Here is an 18,454-nt window from a genome sequence, read left to right on the forward strand (position 1 = left end):
CAGCACAACTACGAAGGAGAAAACCACTTGTGTTGCCTTTGGCGTAGGCATCCCCCTCCACTGATCCACTAATTCATAATTTATCACAGTTGCCCATGGACCACCTCTCTGATAACTGAACCAAAACATAATCCCTAGTGGTAATCTCTCACTCGCTCTCCTGTCTCTGCCTGTATCTGTTTCCATGGAAACAGTAGTCAACGTGGCGAGAGCAACGTGGCAGGATACACGAGCATATCTTTCCCAGCATGCACCGCTACTGACGGGGACCTGCCATTGGGGGATCCGGCTGCCGGAGCGTTGTCGTAGCGGTGAGACCACATGCGGGTTCACTCTTCTGTCTGCCGTGGGTAAGCTGACCTCTACAGGAAGCGTCAGCAACGTGCTGCCAATGGCTTCACCCAGAAAACACCTCTGCCTCGTGTTCCCTGCCTTCACCGAGGCCGAGCGCCGAGGGGCTTCTTTCTGGAGCTACTGTACACTGCAGCGACTCTAGAAACATTAGGAATGCAGGTCCTTTTTGTTTCAGCAAAATTAAGAGAAACGTATGACACGTATTTAAACGTTTTAAGTTTAAAGTTTAAAACGCGCGGGTTTCACGAGTAGTTGCAAAGGAGAAATGAATAGTTCTTCTGAGTTGCTGTCTGCAAAAACCAAAAAATCTGGATTTGATTTCAAGCACTGTTTAAAAGGCAGGTACTTCCTGTAAAGATTAGAGACAGGCCTGGCAGAGTATGGACATGAATCAGACATCAGCCAGAGAGATGTTTGGAACATCAGAGCGCTCAGGCTTACGTGATCTGATCTGTATCTAACTACACTCCTGTTTAGATACACACAATTAGATACATGTGTTTCAGCATTCAGATGATCTTGTCACGAAATTGGGGCCACGGCCGGGGCCGTGGTAGCTCAGTGCTCAGTTTAAGGTACTTAAACTTATGAGAAGGTTGCTGGTTCATGCCCCACCACCAGGTTGCCCCTGTTGGGCCCCTGAGGAAGACCCTTAACCCTCAGTTGGTCAAATTGTATTCAGCCATAATAGTAAGTTGCTTTGGACAAAAATGTCAGCTAAATGCTGTAAATATGTTATTTTGCTCAGACAGCTGCTACGTGACATCTGTGACAGACAGCACCTTTAATTTATCAGTGGAGCGGAGGAGAGACCCAAGGGAGGAGGAATGGGAGATGAGGGGATGACGCTGCGACTATAAAGGAAGTTATAAGAGGGAAAGAAAGAGGTTTATTCTTAATGTCTACTCAATCCACTACTCAATGTGCAGTGGTTCATAACTGATTAATATAGCCATGTTCAAATTAGATGCTGAATACAGAGCCCAGGACAGTCACAGAGATTTTTTTTTTTTTTCTCAGAGCAACTATTTTAGCAGCAGCTTTAAAGATGTAAAGGCTAGTTAGTTAAAAAGTAGCCTAGGTTTAAGTACAAGCATAAAACACGAGCCATCCGAACTGCATGGAACCGTCCTGGAATACTGGCTTGTTGTTGTTTCTGTGTTCATTTTAAACGCCATTGCCCATTTTGACCACATTTTAGCCGGAGCGGAACTACTAAGACGAATGCTGACTTTTCCAGACTTTTCCAGTTTCAGCTTCCTGAATGTCATTTATATCACATAGCTGCCTCAGTGCTGCCTCATAGCTGCCTCAGCTTGGCTCAGCTTGGCTCAGGAAGGCCTGAATCAAGCTCGTGTCAATCGCTTTGAAGTGTGTGCCTGTCTCTGCCGTTGCCATGGCGCTCTTTTCGGTGTCACGGTTTGGACACACTTGACACATCGACACGTTCTTGCCCTTCCGGCGGTTGGCACACTGACAGGCTGGGCGTGTGACTGACTTCTTCCACAGTTAACTTAGCTTTCAAAACTGCGCTTAGCTTCAGTTATCTTTTTTTGTGCACAAATATTGGCTAATATTACATGTAGCAAAAAGCAGATGTGTATGATAATTTTATGTAATTTTATGTTCACTTGACAATGATCAGTTAGCCACCCCTGGCTGGCTTTTGCGTTATCTTGTCTGCTCATAATACTTGCAACAGGCAGGGCATGAAAAACAAATCCAAGAGAAAAGACCATAATAATAATAATAATAATAATAATAATAATAATAATAATATCAAAATTGTCTTTGGGATATTATGTTAGGATTTCAAGTAGATCTACTTTATGGATCCCATATCCATATTCCTATTTGATCATGCAGTGCATAAGACAGACCTCTTATCATGATCTATTCAAGGAGAAAGAGGCATGTTTTGCAAGAAAGCCACTGTGTCTCACTTTAAACCACCTCAAGGAATACGACTGTGCTTACAATGGCCGGTCGGCTGATTGCTAATTAGGAAAATAGCAGCTTAAGTTCAAAATCCCATGACTGAGAAGGTTTGGAGAGACATACCATAGACCGTGAGCTCATGTTAAATAGGCAGTTGAGCTAGAAGTGATTAGGTAGGAGTCTGCTACGTGTGGGTGGCATTAGGATGGGCTGCAGTTACCTGGAAGGGAAGAGAGGTGGTGATTTTGTTCTCACCCACACAGCGTCATCAAAAGGCTTATGACTTTTATTCAGTGATGAACGAAATATAGCTTGAGAGGGAGCGAGAGCAAGAGACAGTGAGAGAGAGAGAGAGAGAGAGAGAGAGAGAGGACATAAGAAATATTAATAGTTCCAGCCATTAAAAAATGGCGTTATAGTTTTTCTAGATCAAAAACAATTACCCAGAAACACCCTTTCACGTTCTTATGTTTACTCATAATTATATCTACAAATATGTGAATTAGTCCTCATAGATAAAATATGCACGATTTTTTGAAGCTGCGGGGCTACACCCGTTCCTAACAGGAACCAGCTGGGCTCTCTGAGCATTCAGCCAACACCTCATCCAGCAATATAAGACACACACACAGCCCCTGTGAGAAAGGTGTCCTCTCCCTATAGTCCTTCTCCGATCCTCCTCCCACACCCTGTCTGCCACTGCCAAGGTCATGACCTCAGTACTTCCAGCCGTTCCAGCAGGATGGAATTTTGTGGGCGTGTAAGACAGCGGGAGAAAGAAAGAGATATCTAGAGATTTAATGGTTGGAGCCTCTACCGTAGTTGACAGGCGAGAGAGACCTTATGATTGCGTGTCCACTGTCCTCTGTAGCTGGACAGGACAGACCTGTCCTTCTGTATCATATATCAGCATCCTTCTGCCCCAGGGAGGGCTTTGGTTTTTGCCTACCTACGGGTGAAATGCTTTGCTTCGTCACGAGACAGACAGAGACATACGCGGCATGGGGTTTATTGCACGAGATTCTCACTTGCATGCATAATTAAAATCATTACTGCTGACGGCATCTATGGAAAATTCATAGTCACCACTGACAGTCCATTCCAACATTATCACATATGGGTCCTTACCAGTGGCGGCACAAGCTGATATTAAATCAAACCCCCGGCAGGTATCAATGTTCCTGCCACATCCATCAGCCTATATTCAGAGAATCGGAAACTTTGAAAGGCGACAGTTTCTCAATGTCACATTGTCTTGAATTACAGAAACTTTTAAACCTCCAGAAAACTCCACGTCTTGCACCAGTGCTGACAACAAAACCCAAACCAAGATTGCAGATTACGGGCTCATCGGTTGCTTTGATTTGGCCAGGAATTCTCTACTTACTGCTGGCTTTTGAGAATATCCACTGAGAGCAAAGAGACAGATGGTTCGACCCCATGTTCATATCTTCTTTCTCCATCTCTTGCTCTTTCTCATATATATATATATACACTGCACAGTGGGGGGGGGAGGAACATCAGCACTGTTATCCTGAGCTGATCAAAACACCATAGCCCCTCCTGGACCCAGCACGTCCAGGTGGTACACACGTGCTCTGATCAACAGACCCAAACTGGATTAACCAGCACTCTGACAGAGCAGTTACCCTCCTCAGGAACGGTCGCCGTCACAATCCAAAACTCAGAAAGCCACAAAAAGACAAGGGTCAAAATAGACAAACCGAAGGGGCAACCAAATCTAACACACCGAGACGTGAGAAACCACTCAACCAGAAAACCTGGCTCAGCAAGGCACAGCGGGAAGCCAAAACACTCAAAGGACAGAAACGCGTATTTGTAGATGCATTTGGGCAACGCCTGTCGGGTGTGTGGACCGTTCCACTGGTGGGGAAGAAGACACAAAGGAAAGCCTTCTCTTAGACCGTGAGTGTTAAAGCATAAAGGGTGTGCAGATTAGGAGATGGAGCTGGGATTAACCAACAGAGTCTGGCCCCTCGTGAAACACTCTGAGAAAGGTAAATATGACTTATCAAAATGTAATCCTCAGAGGTAAGGAATAAGCCAAGAGAACTGTTTGAAACCTATTACATTGTGCAGCTAAACAATATTGTATTGGTCTGGTTTGGAAGCATTTCTAGTTAAGATTAAATTTGTCCGCTTCAGTGATGGGTAGTATTTGATTGTTTGTATTTTGTAGTTTGTATAGGACTGGAATGGGGGGGGAAAATGAACAAAATGTGTTTCGGACGAATATTTTTGTATTTGAAATACATATTTTTTTCAAATCCATCATATATCCCATAGACCTCACAATTCTGGCTCCTGTCCACCACCGGAGTATTTCTAGTATCTGTGCCACTTTAATTCTTAGCAACAGTTTCTACAAAACCCATCGAAGTCCCCATGATTTCAGTGCCACACCTGCAGTAACAGTTTGAGTTTAGTCTACTATAAGCACAGTGCTTTCACAATGTTCAGTGTATTCCCGTGTGACTGAATTATAAAACAAACGCACCCTTATTAAATACGTTTCACATTGCTACATTTTATTTGTTGATTTCGATACACCTCGGCTCATATCCGCAGGTTCAGTTGCGGAGACGTGAGGTCAGGCCTTTTCCTCCCTGCTGCCCTGAGCACTTGGCCTGCTGAAGACGGAGATGTATGGAAACGTCGAGTTCGGTCCACACATCTTTCTCACCCCGTGCTCGATTCGGGCTCGTAACGCGGACACAATGCTCAATATCACTTGTAAACTCAGGACATTACTCTCCGAATTCTCTGTAAACCTGACGATTACACACCGGGGCTGTTTGTTTGAGACTCTGAGAGAGCACACAGTTTACAGTACTGCTGTTAGTTTGTTGAACAGGTCCAGGGAGAGTCATAGTCCCGGACAAGCATCTGAAAAACCAGGCAGACCACAGCACTTAAAACTAGTGAGCCAACCACGGAGCCAGAATCAAACCGTGGGCTGAAATGATGAGAAAACGATACGTTAGCTTTACAGATGGCAGCGGTTACAAGGGAGGACTCAAAGCGTCGTCATTTGAACAAATGGCGCTCTGGAGGATTGTTTTTATTTTTGCGCAGAGACAGTTGAGGGTCTATATTTAAGAAAACATAAAAAATGAGTAAAAAGACATCTGAGACGGGGAAGTAAGACACTTTCAGGAGGTCTGTGGAAACCTTGGAATAATCACATATGATGTAATATTCAAATTAAATATTCAGTAAAAAAAAAAAATTTTAAATAGCATATGCACTTAACTAGCATATATTCTTAACATACTGTGCAAAATCCTAGGCTATATATTAGGGCAGTAAGTGTTTATTGGCATGTAAAACATAAGACACACATAAATATCACTGTAAGATAATGCCAATGCAAATATTAATTTATACAATAAAAGTACCTAGTGTGTGTGTGTGTGTGTATTTCAGTGGAAAGCACAAGTTGTTGTTTCTCAGTAGATGTCGCCTCCTTTCAACAAGATTATCGTTCAGTATACTGACTTTGTTGAAATTGTAACACATTTGTTCACATGTTGCCAGGGCAGAGCCGAGCTCCACCCTCAACAGAACTGAAGCTGTGTAGGACCAAGTGTCCAACAAAGAATCTTAGCAGACGTTACCATGGTACCACATTATTTTGTAAACAAATAAATAACTGCCCCCCGCCCCCAAAAAACCTACATCTATGTTATACTACCTCTAAAAAAAAACCCTGGCTCACCTTTCCAGTGGGTGGTCATATCTTTTTCCTTTCTGCCAGAGGTCTGGGTGTTTGAGGGTACTGCAATATTTCTGCTGTTCCTAGGATCACACCATTCTGTACTGACTGATGCTGTCATTTCTGGAATGAGTCAAACCTTCCACATTCTCTCTATTTATTCCTGAACTTCTTATATTCCTTCTTTTACACGACTGCGCCACTTGGCACTGTCTCGTCTGTCACCCACTGCTGTTTCCTGCGTTTTGTTCACCACCCCGATGTCTGCTTGGTTACTCGTACTGATGATCTGTCTGGATCTGGAGGTCCCGTGGGAACGTAACCTTGTCGTTCTCCACAATTCTCTCTGTTTCCTCCCATTTGGGCCTGAGGGTGTCCGGCTCGTATACCCGCGTATGATCCGTGCCGCTTGGTCGTGTCGCTCCGTTTTCTTTCCCTGCCAACAGCTTACATTCTACATATAGAACTGTGTGTCCGTGTGCAAGGTTTTGTAATAACCTAATAACCAGTTTGATTATATATGATTTTGACAACCTTTCGCTTGCGGCTTTTCTTTGAGCCATATTCCATATGACAATGGCCCAGTCACGAGGGTCTCTCCACACGAGTAGCAGGTGTGTCCACATAGATTAGCATACTCACACTCAGCAATCTTGTCTCCTCGTGAATATGTGCATTGTCATGTAAATAGCATCTTGTGATTGGGGGAGGAAGAAGCAGTCAAATGCAAAATAATTTATGCTCGAAGCAAAGAAGTTAAACGGATGCATGAATTTTGCCAAAACACCAAGAGACAAAGATAATTCATTGTGGCTTGTGGGGGTTGTGGGAAGCATTAAGTGGTAAACAGGGAAGGATTTGTGTGTGTTTATATGTGTGTGAGTGTGTACCGAGAGGTGAAGTGTCCTGGATCAGAGTGTTCAGAGACAGTCAGTAAGAGCAGACAGTAAAATCTCTGATAACTATGCTTAGTGATCTAGTCAGCTCTCTGACACAGAGTCCAGGAGACACAGAGCCCTGTGGGAGGGGGGGTTTACACTGCCGGACCATTTCATATTTCGCTGGTTCAGCACTCATGTTTATAGAACTATACATAACCCCTCTTCCCCAAATGGGGCTTTTATGTGCCCCATTCTTGGACTGGTTGCTTGATTTGCTGATAGATGTTTTTGCTGTAGCAAGGATTAGGACTGAGATGGACACACATCTGTCACTATCACATTTAAAATAAACCTGGGGAAATAAGGCCACATTTTCTTTGGTAAAATGCAGGACATGCAAGATGGATGATTTCAGCAAGTTGCTGAGCTCAACTGCAGCACCCTGTGTGAGAAAACTTGGGGTTGTTAAGGATCAACGGAACCAAAGAGCGCTCAGAACCAAAACAAACATATAAAGTCATATTTATCATTTAGCTCCAGTGTGGATATGCTTGCATGTTGCACAATGAACAACATATGGAAACCATAGCCTGCAGTTAACGCTGAAACAGGTCCATGCCCTGTGGGTGAAGAAAACACACAGTACAGTGATCGGATCCCTTAGTCAGGGCTAGCCAACCACACCCGTGTTATGTAATAGGCTGACAGTATGGCCAACCTCACTTCTCCCAGCTGCATAAACACTCACGTGCGTGCACACACACACACACACACACACTGATGATACATAGAAGGGAGAGGAGAGACTGGTTTGTATTTAAAGTGTTTTTGTACAGCATAAGGGCAGCTCTGAGAATTTAGGCTGGTTCTGTAAGGACCCAAGAGTCACTGTTGAGACGAATGACGATGTTGTCAGGCAGGGACTTATGAGTTATCCTTCACAAGCCAGGCAGAGCCGAGCGAGACCTTAAAAGGCAACAGAAGGAGAAAAACCTTTTCTCCTTCCTTCCTCTTGTGTGGAGAGAGAGAGAGCGAGAGAGAGAGAGAGAGAGAGAGAGAGAGAGAGAGAGAGAACAGCACGGTGACAAACTCCTGCTTCAGAACTCTTACTGGGTATTACATATTTATTTACACCTCAGATTTTCAAGGTAAATTCTACCAAATAGCTTAGTGAGGATTACTTTCAATACTTCACAGGTTCATGAGTGGTGTTCCCCAGGGCTCGGTTCTTGGTCCAATCTTATTCTTGATTTCTCTATTAAGAATAGAGACTTATAGTTGAATTATGGGCCTCAGTGATGAGTATATGTAACTCTTCTTACCGCCAATGTGCCCACAGAACACAGCTTTCCTTTTCCTGCCCTCTGTCTCTCATACCTTTACCAAAAGATAACAGGTTGCCTCTCTAAAACCTCTTTAAGGAATGTTGAACTCAATCTCAGAGAATCTGGAACGCAATCTCGATGAGACACAACTGACCTACATATCCATTAAAAACATTCTTCAATGCTAGACCTTTCAATTACCATTGACATTCCTCACATCCTACTAAGAACCTTGGGGTGCTTTTAGACCTCCAGCTAACCATCTTGGAATAAAAATTGCGCTCAGCCGAAGCACGATTCCTGGACTCTGGAAGTGTTACCTCCCAACCACAGCCTAGAACTACGCCCCAGTGCAGTAACTTAGATCCTCCACTTCAAGACACATGGCATGTAATCTAAACATGCTTTAGGACTTGCTTTAGCTTCCTTGCTTTTACTGTTACATAAGACCATCTTTGTCCTCAGATTTATTCTCTTCACACTGAATTTTGGAGAACCATACATTCTAAATCTAAAGCCATGCAGTGAGTGTATGTATATGTGTGTGTGTGGCGATGTTTACACAGAGAAGTTCTCTTTTGTCATATGTAAACAGACAGAGAACAGATTGTACTGTTATACTGTTGCACTTTGAAATATTTCTTTGCTCCAAGTTTCACTTGCATTTTATCAAGCTCTCACAAGACCTTTGTGCTTCAGGTGATTTTAGATTGTTACTTTGCCTTCTACTATTTGCATGTTTATATAAGTCTAGATGGGAGTCTAAAGACTAAATGTACAGTTGCCCTTTCTTAATATTTAAATCGCTTTAACTTCGTGGCATTTCTTAGTAAATAAAATGACTTGCACTATTGCTTGGAAATCCAGACTCCTTATTCTGGTCCTTAGGGCACTGTATAATAAGTACTATCAGATGAATTTGATATGGACTGTAGACATTTTTCAGCCAGAGGAAGATGGGCCCTGCCTCTGAGTCTTGGTTCCTCTCAAGGTTTCTTCTTCATGCTCTAGGGAGTTTTTCCTTACCACTGTCAGCCTTGGCTTTGTAAAGCTGCTTTGTGACAACATCTGTTGTTAAAAGCGCTATACAAATAAATTTGACTTGACACTTTTAATGACTTTTAAGAAACTGCAGGGAACAATACCAATGGATTTATAGCAATGGAGCGCAATAGCAGTGTGATAGTGGGCGGGGCCAAGTGAAGGGGAGACGTTCTACAGGAGTATATTAAAGTAATTCATTACTGTAGAAACAAATGACTTTGTTATCTCAATGAAGACTATTAAGTCTGAAAATATTCTCATTTGAAAAAACACAGGTTGAGAATGCATTACTTAGTAAGTAAATAAAATCCATTTCTCATTAATATCTATGCAAATTGATTCTTTGCTATTTGTGCACCTCATTTGTGCGCATCAGTATTAGTTCTTTTGTTTAGCAGTAAAGACCAGTAATCAGCTCACGCAGTCGCTGTGGCGTTTCCTGCTTCCAGTGGCACCTTCTGTGTCCCCTCTTTTCAGCTTAGTCCCTCGCGCTCCTAATTTAGTCGAGCACAGCCAAAGCTACCTGCCAAAGGCACTTGTCCTGGTCAAATAAACCATCACAAGGAAGAGATGGATGATTCTGACACTGGAAGGATATTCCACCAACAATGCAACTTTCAGTTCTTCTGAACACACAATAAAGATTATTTGTTTTGTAGAGGCTATTTTTAATGCAGTATGTCTTTACAACCGCCCCAGTCTATACAAACACTACAACCAAGAGCTTTGAAAGATAACATGAACATAGTGTTTAGCCTAATCCTGGACCAGAGATAATCTGGAGTCTGGACATACAGTAGGACTGCTGAATCCCCTGCAGGAGTCCAGGAGGTCCAGTAGAAGTGAGGAAAGCACAGGGCAGGAGAGTGATGAGGAAAGTGAGAACACATGAGGAGAAGACACCTCAGATCTTCTGTAATGACACTTAATTACTCCAGGGAACGGAGAAGGGACGCAAAAAAAAAGGGAGGAGAGGAGAGCAGAAGAGAAGAGGGGAGGGGAGAGGAGAGGATATTAAGTTAGAAACTAATCATTTCTGTCACTATTATATGCACCTATTTAACAAATCAAACCTGACATTATTAAAACACCGGTATCATGGCCATTCCTAATATTACCCTGACACAGAATCTCTGGTAATGTGCCATCACCCAACAAATATGTGTCACATCCAAACAGCTGGCCAAAAGCTTCTGAGGTGTGCAGCAAACATAAACGCCGTGATGTAACACAGACACTGTTCATAGCCGCTCCGAACAAAGCTGTGCTATCCTGAGCACTTGCTTGGGAGAGAAGTGTCTGCCCAGGGTGGCTTACAGGGTCTGGGACTCGACGAAGCAGAGGCCTTTAAAACGGCATCATTTCCAGTGCCATATGGCTACACTACTATCCCATCCAACAAGAAGTGAGCAACAGATACGATGGATGGATGGATGGATGGATAGATATGTACTGATGTAGATTGCCCATCATGTGTATGTGGGTATGTACTTTTTTTTAGTATCCACAGGAAATCCTACTCCTCACTTATGGCATATATGATATATTGAGGTGTGATGTGTTTCACTATGATCGTAAAAGTGGTGGTATCATCACTATACTTATTGCTGAAGAATTATAGCTCAAAATAAAACACTATTCACACTGAAAAAGGCACTGCAGTATCCTCAGATACAGCTCTAAGGGCCTCTGTACGTATCTGTCTCTGTTTGTGTGTGTGTCATGTGTATGTGTGTGTGTGTGTGTTTCCATGTTGTGTGGAAATCAAATATTTGGGTCGTGTTCAAACCTCAGCATTAGCACATGTCCATGAGTCAGCAGATGCTTGCCATTGTGTTCTGGGAGTCTTCTCCATGCACCCTTTAGAGGTACCAAGCCGTCCTGTTATAGACACCACATTATAAATCACTCTCTCTCTTTCTTGGAACGCTGCCTGGTTAGTAAGCATAGGTTAGCCTCATAATCCCAGTGTACTACTGCTCTCTCTCTCTCTCTCTCTCTCTCTCTCTCTCTGTCTCTCTCTCTCGCTCTTTGCACTGAGCTCAATGGGGAATGACGAGCTCGCTACACAAATGGGGCTTGGTTGCCAAGGCAACAGCACTGCCTGGCATTCACCAGGCAGGGCAGGGCAGGGCAGAGAGATCTGATCTGTGTGTGTGTGTGTGTGTGTGCGCATTACATGCATGCATGCAGAGAGAGAGAAATTTAAAGAGACTCACATCACCTCTGTTTACAATTTTCTGCTCTTGTAGTGCCAAACCTTTAAACACAAGGCTGGAACAGTATCAACCTATAGTGCCCACTGCAAGCTTCTACAATAACATCAGAGCACTAACAGCCATTTAGGGGCATGTGTCTCTGAGGAGGCTTTCCCTTAACAATCCCATCACATCAGGGATCTTGCAGAAATCAGCATAACCAACATCCTAGTTTATATCTTACAGACCTGCTAAATGCTGGAAAACCTTGCGCTGAAATCACTGAGCCAAAACAGAAAGGCCATCCAGTCCAGAGAAGGTTTCCTGAACCAATGAGTTCTGACCTGTGGCTTCATCACTACCCACCGGACCCTTGATTTGAATAACTGTGCACCATTGCAGGTCACGACTGCTCATGAGCCATAATATCACATCAGCACTTATTTTACCAAAACCTCAGCTATTGAGCTTGAGTAAATTAAAAAATGAATAATGAATCTCCACCCATAAACACATCTGGAGCACTCTATTCGGTGGCTTCTTGTATGTTCTTTCCAATAATTACTGTACAAGCTTTTTTTTTTTTTTTTTTTTGTAATTGCAACCATATTCTGCAAGCTCCCTTCTTGTGAATGTAGATGACTGCGTTTGCAAACATTGCCCTCCTTTTGTTGTTCATGCGTATGGCTGCATGGATGCCTGAGGCAGTAGTACACTAGGGACGGCTATGACTGCAGCTCCGAACCCGCACAGCCACTGGCGATAAGGCAGCGAGACTGATCGCGCCCGTGTAAAATGGCTGCGATTCACACTGTGTGTGAACAAAGGACCTCAGCACTGGAAAAGAGGATTTGAGTGCAAACGTCTTGTCACAATATCAAGCCTTAGTGTTATACCATGTAATTTCATCCAGTTAGCTTTAACACAAGAACCTCTCTCTCTCTCTCTCTCTCTCTCTCTCTCGTTATTGAACTTCAAAGCATTGACTCGCCCTGTCTGACAAACCTGGTACTGCAATTCTTCTCCCTTAGCCTATTAGAATTTTGAAAGAGAGAGAGAGAGAGAGAGAGAGAGAGAGAGAGAGAGAGAGAGAGAGAGAGAGAGAGAGAGAAGCACACAGAGAGCCCTAATAATCAGGTAGAGTTCAATTGCTCCAAAACTGATGTTTTACTGCTATGGAACTTAGCAATAAAAATGTTAACCAGACATTCCAGATTTCTGGCATGTATAGATGACCATAAACATGCAGCCTACTGAATGACCTAATTCAATTCGATTAGCCCCCCTCCCCCCACACACATACATGCACACATTTATTTACGTCTGATGTCAGGCTAGCCAGTTGGCTGGGTTCAGAGCACTTCCCAATAGATCCTTTAAAGCTGCAGTCTGTAAGACTGAGAAGAAGCGTCTGGGATTTGGCTTTCCTTTCCTTTCCTGCATACACTGTGTGGCTGTCTGTGCTTTCGTCATTCTTTTTGGGTTCCACCTTCTTGCATGCCACACTTGGTCGGCCATGCACACGCCCTACACGCAACCACTGGTCAGACTGGTCATACTGCTTCTCAGTGTGTGTGTGTGTGTGTGTGTGTAGCTGCATCGCAGAAGCACACGGCCAGAAGAATACATGAAGTTTACCTGCTATATGATCTTTTGTATGGCGACTTATCAAGGCCTAAAATGCCCAAACACATGCTCTGAGGGTCTATTTTGTCCATGTACAGCATGTCTCCGGAAGCTCATCTGGTCATATAGGCTCTGATTATTCATCCTGTAAGAAAGCGTAATGAATACATTTGTTAAAAGCGGTTATCCAATACCATACCCTTTTTCACATCCTCTTTTCTGGTCACCCTAACAGATGTGCCTCGGGTCAGCAGACAGTACAGCTGCAGGAGAAGAGATATAGACATTTCTTCAAATGTCTTGTCCCGAGCAATTTGCAACAGCAAGGTTCGCAGAAAAAAAAAAGGCTGACAGAAAAAAGGGACACTCGTGGTCACTTTTGGTTTCTTCTCTACTCCACACCTACAGTTACAGTTAAAGCAGTCTTATAGTGTACAGGTGTTGCATCAGGACAAACAAAGCCATGTTTATCTGGGGAGAGGCTGAGATGAGGGCGTGAGAGGCTTTGGTTTAAGGCTAACCACCGAGTGGGAGTGGAGTGTGGTGAAGGGAGAGCACAGATATGGATTACCAACATCACAATCGATAGGAGCTTAATGCAACGACACACTGCACCTCACAGAACGATGGGGTGGTGTGTGCTGTGTGTGCGCGTGCGTGTGTAAAGATCTATTGAGGATGAGAAAGAACACAGAATGCTTTTTGAACACATAAAGGGAATGATCAACCTAATAATGCTAAAATGACTAGCCACGTGTGAGGTCCGCCTAACTTTTATCACCTAGCCTTTTTGGGAATACATGTCAGCTAGGCAGGAGGGATAACATGGCAGGTAGAGATGGCGGAGATGGGGGGGAGTGCTTGGCTAAGCATCGTCTGCGGAGAGAGCCAGACAGCCCAGGTGAACCAGCGGGTAATTAAAATCGTTCGCACCTGCGCCTCATTATTGTAGCCTGTTTAAACACCGACTTCTCTGACAGGAAGCTACCAGCCTCGGCGAGAGATAGACTGGCTGCCTACACGTGTGGAGCTCCGTCAGTGAGACGACAGCTCCCCTGTTGCTGAAAAACGATTGAAGACGCCGTTTCTACTCATCTCACAGCTGTTCTGTTGTCGTCGTCGTTTGTGACAAACTAAAGGGAACTTCGTGGTACATAATCCTGCCTCCCTCCCCGAATCAGGGTGTTCCACGTCGGAGACGAACAGAAGATGCGAGATATTAACTCCTGTATGAACTACATTGCGACAACAAGGAGGCACAAAAAAACCTCCTCCCTTTCGTTATGCTTTTATCTTCAGCCTCCTAGAACCTTAAAGAAGGAGAGGAGAGAGAGTCGGTCTGGTTGCTGCGGTGACTTCAGTTAGAAAAGTTGGTATTTTGCTTTTTGTTTCCTTTTTATAGTCATTAACGTTTCCAAGCTGAACACAAAATGTGACCTGTAATTTTTAAAGCCAACACATGACATAAAGTGCGTCTTGTCAGCCAGTTACCTACACCCAAGGTGCGCTACAGCTATGTGCTTTAGCAGACTACCGCTTTTAATGATATCTTTCAAGACATTGTAATACTCCATAACGAAAGAAATGCATCTTTCCAGTGACATCCAGCCATCCTTTCAAATGCTGATGTGAATTTCATCCATTTGGTTTGGCGCAAGTCTTTAGCCTGGAGACAGAAAAGCAGTGTCAGCCTTTCTGTTCATGCGATATAATTCAGTAAAAAACAAAAAACAAAACCACTATATACAAAGTCCTCTGAGCCCCTATCTCCAGATTCACTGAACCACACGCCTCCCGGTAAGTCCAACTGTCTAAGACAAACACATGTGGGTGGAGATTATTAAAGGGGAGCTAGGGTCAGATCCCGGAAGTGAAGATAGCATTAGGGTGGTGCAGTAATTATATCTTAATTGCTTCTCTCCTTTAGGACCTGCCACATCCACGAAGGGTGGGGGTTTAAGCCCTAAAACATGCCCCCCCCCCCCCCCCCCCCCCCATCTCTCAACTACCCTACAGTGCCCTTCATGCATGGTGGCACCAGGGGCCTCATGGGGGGGAAACATTATGCAGACAGACACTGCGAGGCTGGCAGCTGTCATTTGAAGGCAACAGTTCCCCCAAACAAATTACAAACACTGTCGACACAGATATACAAAACACGTTCAGTTGTAAAAAGGTCTAAAAGAGAATAACAGTCTGTAAAGCTGTACGGCTGTTTAGATGAAAGTAGAACTGATCCAAAAATCATTTTGTATATGCATAAAATGGACAACTACATATGGCTTGTAACCAGAAAACACGGGATGAGTTCAAATACCTCTCTACGTTTGTTACACTTAGTCACCACGAGCTAACGTCCCACATGAAGAGGAATTTACTCTGAAATTAATACTCTGTTAATACAATCCCCGATGTCTAATACATCTGGACTGCAATCTCTCAGCCTCAGCTGCTATAGGGCAAAACGCAGACGACTTACCGGTAACTTTGAGATCCGTCAGTGCTTCATTATTTTATAGCGGGTCCTTATTTCGCTCTGCACATGGCATTCTGTCCTTGCGCTAAGCGTTCCTGCTGGCTCGATCGCGGTCTCCGTCTCTTGATTCTGTCGGCAGCCGTGTCTGACTATACTGGCGGACGGGCGCAGGTGGGACCTGACTGCGTAAATGATTGGACAGGCACAAGAGGAACACTGTACTGGAAGAGAGAGGGAGATGGAGAGACATGTCAATAGGCAGCTGTGCAATGGAAGGAAGGAAGGAACTGGTCTGCTCCTAGCATGTCTGCCAAAGATGCGTTCCTCTGAAGAGCCGTGATTTGTCAGGTGCGGTCTGGTTGGTCCAGGATAACAGTCAAAGTTCTGTCAGTCCCTTGTCGAAAGGCCCTTGTTAGCCACTGGCAGGCTGTTCCAGTAACATTCACCCTGCCCCCCGCCACCCTGCCAAAAAGGAGTAAACACTCAACATCTCTAATAAGTGTCTCATTTGCCAGCTGGAAAATGCCATAAAATGCCCCACAGGCTGAGGACCTTCTACTGGCGAGACAAAAGGCAGAGAGAATAGGACATACAGCTGTGCAACAAGAAATAAAGTGTCAAATAAATAAACAAGCAAACAAAAACACCCCGAATTCACCGCAAAAGCCGTCTGAGCAGTACGGGGCAGTTTTAAGACGAGTCAGCGCGTTTCGTTTACTTCACTTTAAGGCAGGTGCAGCCCGGTCCCCACTATAGCAAGGTCATAGTTCACACAAGCCAAGCTGTGTCTGCACATCTGTGACCAACAGCAGTACTGTAGTGCTTCACATAGACCGATGTGTCCTGAACGCAAATGGCTGTCTAGGACGTGCCTGTCAGACTAGTCCGCGGACACCACACGCCTAAATGTTTTCTTCCGGAACTCGCGTACCAATGGCATGAAGAACGACCGTCCAAGTTTCCTTTCATAAAGTAGTCGGCGTTGACCATAAACAACAGTCTGGCCTGCTGGTGAAGCCCGGATATCCAGCTGACATCACCAGCTGCTCTTCTGTCACTAGGTTACGCCTTATTCTCTCTCTCTCTCTCTCTCTCTCTCTCTCTCTCTCTCTCTCTCTCTCTCTCTCTCTCTCTCTTCAATGTCTAGTCTTGATTCCCCCTGGACTTCAATACATTCAGTGCATAGACAAAGAGACATTAAAGGGGGGGTATATTATAAAGTGGACGAGAGGTGTTACAAAGCTTGCTTTCTTTTTAGCTTATTTATCTACTTCCTGCTTGAAATTAAAGGGACCTCTGCATTGTCTGTCATGTCTATTGTGAAAACCAAAACGAGGAAATTAGTTCAATTTACTTCTCTTCATCCCCTGTGACCCGTCATAATCTTATTTCAGTAGCTCCTCGTGTACACGCATTCATCCAACTTGATGCCTTTTGATTTGACACGCCTTCTTCTCAGTGCCCCTCCCCCCACCTGGTCCCAGGCCAGCTCTGCCTGGGCGCAATGTGCGCATTTGGGCATGTTAAACCAAAAAGAGCAGCAGTCGTTATACGGCGCATATGTTCACCTAGGTCAAACGCCAAAGACAGCTGAGCCAACACACACACACACACACACACACACACACGCACACGCACACGCACGTGTACCAGTGTTCCTTGTCTGAAAGCCCCTAGCCAGACACATAGAAGAAGGTACTGCTGCCTTTGGAGGGTACAGAGTGTGACGCTGACACGACTCGGGTACTGACTCTACACAGAACCAACCCAGGAAAAAAAAAACAAAAAAACATCTACAGATTGGAACCCAGAAGATGGGAATGAGAGTTACGGCAGTACCTGAGAGAAGTTATCAGAGAAAGGCAAACAGAGAGATGACTCTCTCAGGCAACTCGTACGTAGTAGAGGGTGAATGCATAACACAGCTAACTCAATGCTTCAGAATTGTGTGATGTCAGTTATTGAATGTGAAAATGGATATCTAGCTTCATGTGCAAGTAGTTCTACACTGCGGAAAATGCAGCAGATCGACTGACCACAGTGGTTCCATTGGGAGAGATGCGTGTGTGTCAGAGAGATACAGGAGTGAGGGAGAGAGAGCGAGAGAGAGCAAGAGAGAGAGAGAGAGAATGAATACAATGGGAAACATCTCCAGTTGAATGGACAGTAAAGAGAGAACACAAGAGAGAGGGAAAAAAGCATGAACAGGAAAAACACGACAGCTCCACCCCGACGTGTCCAGTCACCCCGTCAGGCCTTGATCAGGCACAACGAGAACCTTTTTCTGCTGTTAGGAGATGATTAACGAGAGCTAAGCTTGATTGCTCATTCACCCTTCATATCCTTCTCTACCACAAGCATGTGCAGTAGAAAGATAAAAACACTATGTGCTTCTCTCTTTTACACACACACACACACACACACACACACACACACACACACACACACACACACGGAGGCCAGGGCTCTGCTCTCGAAGAAGTCCAGACTGCAAGTGGAGCACCGCGGCATGAATCATTCAAACTCTTGACAGTGTAACAGATGGTCTAGTCATATCAGAACTACTCATTGAAAACCAGGATCAGGAACAATGAATTCTGTGGTTAATTGAATGCACATGGCTGCTGTATAGGTGGGGAGCCACTGCCCTGTGCGATTTCAAGCGCTCCCTTCCCCACCTCATCTCATCCTGACTGGGGAAACTGGGCAGGACTGAGAGTGACCCTGCTATTGAGAACTGGGTTTGGGTGACTGGGAGAAAAGCCTCTGTGTTAGATTTTCTATTTTTCAGTGGATAGGGTGCTTCACGGTCTTGTTTGTGAACGTCTACTAGGAAAGACTGCCATCTAGTGGAAGGCAAACACTTGAACATGTCC

The sequence above is a fragment of the Electrophorus electricus genome, chromosome 24, assembly GCF_013358815.1.
Source record: "Electrophorus electricus isolate fEleEle1 chromosome 24, fEleEle1.pri, whole genome shotgun sequence".
NCBI classification, from domain to species: domain Eukaryota; kingdom Metazoa; phylum Chordata; class Actinopteri; order Gymnotiformes; family Gymnotidae; genus Electrophorus; species Electrophorus electricus.